Here is a 7,376-nt window from a genome sequence, read left to right as displayed (position 1 = left end):
TGCAACTAATTTTGAAGATATTAAAGATTTCATTTTTGAAGGGTGCGTTGAAAGGTTTAAATTTAATTTTGAGGACTTTAGACCCTCTGAAACACCCTAAAAATTTGGTATAATTGATGTAGTGGGCTACAAGGTGATAGAGCACTTTGTAATATTTCTGGCACATCAAACAGTTTGTTAATCAGACACCTAGTTCACAAGTTATGGCCTCCTGAAGTTTGGACTCTTGAAATAGGAAATATAAATTGCATCAGACACATAAATGAGTTGTAAAAGGGAGGAACAAGTGTTGATATTTGTTTTGAAACATCATAGGGCATCAAGAATGGAGATAAGATCGGCTCTACTTTATTGGGTGGGTTTAGCCCATGGTTTGGTAATATCATTTGATAGTTTCTTGTATTGTATCTTCTATATGTGAGGTGCATGAGATAGACGTTGTGTGTAAAGTCTTGTGGCTATTGAGTTACCTCTAAATCTCTAATTAGTGGTTCTCTTGTAAAGAGCTTGCTCTGTAAATATATTATAATATGTTATTGATTATTGAATAATATATTGAGTTGCTTTTGGAGTGTGGGGTTTTTCTCCCGAAAGGGTTTTCCCCATGTAAATCACTATGTTGTTGTGTTGTGGTATGCATGATATTATGTCTATTTCTATTAAGTGTTTGTAACTATGGTAACGATTTGTAAAAAAATTTGCATTACCCTCCTCTCAAGGTTAATGTAGGAAGTTATTTAGCTACTTAAGTTCCTTACAAGTGGTATCAGAGCCTCATCACCATTGGTTTCAGTTGTGGGTTGTTGGGTTTTTTGAAATAATCCAGATTTGAGTGGGAGCTTGTGCAGAAGATACTTTTTTATTTTGTTGCAGGATTTTCAGATGGCAAGTTCATCAAGGAGAATAGAGGTGGAGAAATTTAATGGAATTAATTTTGAGATGTGGAAGCTGAAGATGGAAGATTTGTTAATAGATTGAGATCTATAGGATTCTATTGATGCGAATGTCTCAAGACTCATAGATCCTACTGCGACTACTCAGTATGGTGTTATGGACTGAAAAGCCAAGGGTCTAATCAGATTGTACCTGAAAAACTCTATTCTAATCAATGTACATGAAGAGAACATTGCAAAGAAGTTATGGACTAAGCTTGGTGAAATGTATCAAGCGAAATCCTTATTGAATCAAAATTTCTCGAGGAAGAAATTGTATTCCTTGAGAATGGAAGAGGGTGGACAAGTTACAAACCACTTGGAAGCATTTAATATGTTGGTGGATCAATTGGCATATGTTAGTGTTAATATGGATGAGGAGGAGAAATGCTAGATCTTACTTCTTTTCCTGATCCATGGGATTATCTTATTATGGCTATAGGTAGTACTTATGTTGCTTTGAAGTTTGAAGATGTGGTGGGTGCCCTACTTGGTGAAGAGATGTGGAAGAAGGTATCCATCAGTTAGAAGGAAGCCTTGACTATTCGTAGAAGACCTAAGTAAAAAGGCAAGAAGAACGAGGAGCACAATAAGTCCAAATCCAAAGGGAGATCAAAATCTCCTGGAAAGTTCATATTCATCTACTGGAATTGTAGTAAACCAAGACAGATCCGTAATGACTACAAAAAAAGAAAAGAAAAAGAAGAAGTTTGATTTTGATTCTAAGTTTAAGATAGAAGACAGTGATGCATTCATTGCAGCTTTGACTACTCATGCAGGTAATGTTGCATGGATAATTGACTTAGGTGCATATTTTTATATGACTTCCAATAGAGATTGGTTTTCTGAATATGAAGAATTTAATGGAGGTAAGGTGTACTAGGGTGATGATTCACATTTAGATATTGTTGGTCATGGTAAAGTTAGGATCAGGTTTCCTGATGGTAGAATAAAAAGGATTAGCAGTGTGTTACATATTCTTGGATTAAAACAAAATTTATTATCTATGAGCAAATTGATAGATGCAGGTATGCAAGTAGTCTTTCTAAATCAAGATATAAAATGATTAAGGGTGATATGGTGATTGTTAGAGGTGTCAAATTTGGTACTTTGTATAAGCTAGAGGCATACACTGTTGAGTGTAATATCACTTCTATAAAAAGTAAATCTATGGATACTTTGTCAGAAGATTTGAGGGTTTCACCTTCAGCAGATGGACATGGCTTCTGGGTACCTAAGGGTGCTCTTTCTTCTAAAGCAAAGTGACTTGTAAAGAAGACTATGTTATGGCACTAGAGACTTGGCTACATTGGAGAAAATGGTCTAAGGGCCTTGAAAAATAAAAAACTTGTTTAAGGTTTGAATGATTGTAATCTTGACTTTGATTTTTGTGAGCATTGCATTTATGGAAAACAAAACCGCGTTCAGTTTTACTCATTTTCTCATAAATCTTGTGGTGTTTTGGATCTTATTCATTCTAATGTGTTTGGTCCTATAGATGTCCCTTCCATTAGAAAATCCACATATTATGTTTCATTTATTGAAAATTTTAGTAGAAGGACATGGGTATACTTTCTAAAGAGTAAATCTAAAGTTTTTAGTTATTTTAAAGAATTTAAAGTAATGGTTGAGTTGCAGTCTGGAAAGAAAATTAAATGTTTTCAGACAGATAATGGTGGTGAATTTTTCTCTAATGATTTTGATAGATTCTATAAAAATTATGGCATTGACAGATAGAAGGCAACTCCCTATTATCCACAGTAGAATGGAGTTGTAGAAAGAATGAACAAGACACTGATGGAGAAAGCTAGGAGTATGCTGAGTGGTGCTGGTCTAGAACAAAAGTTTTGGGCTAAGGTTGTTTCCATTTATTGCTACCTATAAGATTTTGCCAAGATCAAGGGCATAATGAAAAGCATAAAAAGAGAGACAATAGAATGACAAGAACAAATTGTATTTTCATCAATATGCAAAATGATCAATTGGATTAACCAATACAATGAATATAGGCCTGCTTATATAGGCAAGGCCATATGGATGTATGAGCACACAAATATAGCATGTGGCTCAATGAGAAACAAGGGTAGGTAAGAAATACTAAGGGTAGGTAGGAGAAATAATATAATATTCCACAAGAGGTGGATGACCCACTGAATGTGGAGTGTAATAGCAAAATAAGACCACCAAAGGTGGAATTTCTCCTACAAGCTCTATCCCTATGTGCACACTTCCCTAAGTGTCTCAAATCCAAACTATGAAGAGATGCATTATCCTAAGTTAACTTAAGTAAAGTGTAATAATATCCAAAATGAATATTTATTTACACCAACACTACCTAATTAACAGGTCTCCTACATCAGCTCTTGTTGATAAAACGCCTATGGAGGCATGGTCAAGTCACAAACCTTCATTGAGACATCTTATAGTTTTTGGTTGTGAGGCATATGCACATGTGCCAAAGGAGAAGAAATCAAAGTGTTGGAATCTTTGAACACTAAGAGGGGGTGAATCAGTGTTTTACAATTTTCAAACTTTATATTCTGATCCTTAAACCACCAAATGCTTAAGAAAGAAAGTAAATTACAGAAACATAAAGCAATCAATCACACAAACATAACACCAAGATTTTTATATGGAAAATTGGAAAGAGAAAAGCCATGATGAGATTTAAACCCACAATATTATTATGCTATGGCCAGAAGTATGCTAATATTACATAGAGGGAATGCACTTGCATTCAGGCACACTACCTAGAGCTCACTGATCAAATATGGAAAAGGGAAACAACCCCAGAGGACTCACTATCTTACAAATGAGATACAACAGTAATTACAATGTCTGAACTATAATATAACATCTACAAATGCCAAAGGTCAGCTCCAATTAAGCACAATCTGACTGTCAAATGTTGCTCTGCCTTTCTGCCCTATTCGGTTGCATAGTCATCTACCAGAGCAATAATTCTGCACTCTAATGCTTATTTTCATACCACACATCCACATTCACATATATAATCCCTAAAATTATCATTTGAATCAACATTATATATCCTCACAACCTAATAAGATCTCAAACATGTCTGCTTCAAAAAAACTGCATAACACGTTACATGAAATGTGTAACCTTAAGTCGACTCAATCCGTCCACAAATCCATATGCAAACCTAAACCAGATGATAACAAGCTTCATATGAGTTGGCCCAATCACCAAAATCAACCCAACAATTCTGCATCACTTGTTACACCAAAATAGCTATGTTCTAACTGAATTACCAGATAGTGGACCTTCAATCTTGCTTACAAATCAACACCGAATACTGGGATCATGAAATAAGCTACCTAAAACCTAGAATAATCTACCTTAATCACTGCAACCAAAATTACATCACCCATATCAAGATATGCATAATGATCTCATATTCTACTAGTTATTGTGTTCCACCTTCTAGACTTATGCCTTATGAACAATATGACTTCTGGTAAATCAAATCTATGTACACCAGATGCGATTTTTGAACTGGGTTGCTATCAATGACAACTCCAAAGAATCTATCATGTATTGATCTTCATTGGAACAATGTCTCTTGCCAACAATATCCCCCTTTTGCATTGATGGAAACACTGTGAAAAATGAGGTGTACACTCAAGATTGCAAAACTGCAAAATTCCAAACTCTCCAAGAATCTACAAGCTCCCCTTGAGAATTTGCACCATTTTTCACTCTGCTCTCTCCCCCTTTGACAACAATGCCAAAGATAGGAATCCACCAAAAAATATATACAAATATATGTACAGTTACTCATCGAAATTTGAAAGTATCAGCAAAAATTGTCCTAAGGGACAACAAATGGTTATCCCATGCCTTCTTCAAGCTCTCCAAAATGTTAATCATCCCACTGAAAAGGTAAGCACGCATCTCTGCTCCCTGTCTATCTGCCAGAACAAGCTTATCCAGAGCATCTTGCATGATAGTCATCAAAGAATCTATTCGGGGAGTGATAAGATTCCTCACTTCTCCTGCTCTATCCAAAATTATGTCCATCTCCTGATTTAGACTCTTAATCTTATTCAATATTCTCAAAACTTGAAGCTCAAAATTGCTAGCCGAAACTGATTTAGGTGCACATGATTGAGATATGTTAGCTAGCTAGCCTTCACATTCTCTTATTTTCTTGTCAATGTCTATAGTAAATAGGCAAAATTAGACATGACTTGTATATATGACCACCTTCATCAAGTGCATCTTGAATACCCTACATAGTAGTTACTAAACTGACTCTATCATCCTCAATCATCTTTAAAAATGTTTTCAATCACATGGCATTAAATTGATTCAAAACTCTAGTATATGCTTCCTTCTCCAAAGATTCAAAATTAGAGCCTACAATATTCAATATACTCTTAAGCTTATTAGAGGGATCATATATGTCTGGTTTGAAAGATGGCAAAATTCTCTAATACATCTCTTGCCAATGTTATCAACTCTTTGTCTGTGGTATGGGACTTAAGCAAGTCCTCATTGGCTTTATCTTGGGTGAGAGTTTCTAACTTTAGTGCTTGAATCAGAGATAAGGAACTCAGATCAATAGGTACTTGACCAAAATATTCTGAATCAGTGGCAATCTGTTTACCTTTATCAGTTACAGTATCTCGTGCCACTGTTGTTGGAGCTTGATCTGCCTTGTCCTTTCCTTTGTCCTCTCCTTCTACCTCTGAACTAGCATCATTACCATCATCTTCACCCTTATTTGCATCAATTGTCTCCTCAACTGCCTTTTTTGAAACAACTTTCGTCACCAAGGGATCCTGCTCATCTTCACCAGAGATATCAACATTAGCATTATCATCATCAATTGTGATATGCACCCCGGGCTACTCTTCTGCAATGGCCTTCTTAGATGATTGAAATGCTTTGTAATAAATGCATAGCCCTAAAATCTTTCTATATGCTCTGCATCTTCAATAATTTATCACCAAATACTCAAATAGGCATGAAATCTTTCGGATATCAACTGCACAGTTCATATCCATCATCTGCAACAATCCTCGACCAGTTACACATCTCCAGAAAGGGGTTCTAAAATCTTTCCCCTAAGGTCAAATGCCTTAGTTACCGGATAAGGTTCCAACACCAAAATCAGGTGTGGAGCCATTTTGGACATTTGGGTCTTCCTTCTTAACTCACATCTTCTTATGCTACTCTCTAACTTCTTCAACCTTTGCTTTGCCTTTTTCATCTAATTTGTTCTTGTCTATTGGAGCATTCTTGCTTACATTTTTGCTTCTACAATATTTTGCAATGTGACCGAATTTGTTGCATGCATAGAAAACAACATTTCTTTGCATAGGCCTGAAATTCATCTGATTTGGTCTCATCCTACATTGGTTAGAAATGTGTCTAAACATTCCACAAGCATAACATCTCTTATTCTAAAAATTATTCATCATTGTTCTGCACATGTTTGACTTATGACCAAAGTTGTTGCATATGAAAAATTGACCAGTAAAGGTTGGACCATTATTCATCATCCCATATGATGGAATTGACCAGTAAAGGTTGGAGGTTTCTTGTTCATCTTGTGATTTCTTTGTTCAGAACCATCAAGGATTCTCCTTTCTCATATCGAAGTCCTCACATGTCTTTCTCATGTCTCTGACTTTCCAACATCTCATCCAACTAGGTTGAGCTATCTTTGAATTTTTCTTTATACTCATTAGCGGTAGAAAGCTCATCTCTATAAACTATGATCTTCCTTTCAAGTTCTTGTCCATCATTCTTGCATTGCACCAATTTAAGCTTCAACTGACCATTCTCATAGTTCAATCTGCAACATTCATCAGATCTATCCTTCAATGACTAAGTCAAATTTTCTTCATTATTTTTCCTATCTTCAATCTCCTTTGTCAGCTTCATCACAATGGATTACATCTCACTCTTCAAGACTACATTCTCTCTAGAAAGCTTCTCACATTCATTTGTCTTGTCTTGTAGGGCTTGATTGTCAATGCTTTTCTCCTCTTTCTCCTTGAGTTTATCCATCCATTGCTTTCTCTTCTCTCTTGATGTGTTGAATTGTTCTTTCAGAGATTCAATGAATTTTTCAGATGCTTCTAAACTTCTCCTTAGGATTCTCTTCTCTTTCATAGTTGCATGAAGATCTTCAAGTGCCACAATAAGCTACTTTTGCAAACCGGAGTCCATTGATTCAATCTTTTGGATCTTCCTCAAGTTGTTAGAATTCTTCTGAGGAACTAAGCTCTGATACCAATTGTTAGAATCAATGAACACTGAGAGGGGGTGTGAATCAATGTTTTACAATTTTCAAACTTGATAATCTGATCCTTAAACCACCAGATGCATAAGAAATAAAGTATAGTGCAGAAACATAAAGCAATCAATCACACAACCATAACACCAAGATTTTTACATGGAAAATTGGAAAGG

The sequence above is a fragment of the Cryptomeria japonica genome, chromosome 6 (assembly GCF_030272615.1).
Source record: "Cryptomeria japonica chromosome 6, Sugi_1.0, whole genome shotgun sequence".
Lineage (NCBI taxonomy): Eukaryota > Viridiplantae > Streptophyta > Pinopsida > Cupressales > Cupressaceae > Cryptomeria > Cryptomeria japonica.
This window is presented reverse-complemented; position numbering follows the sequence as displayed.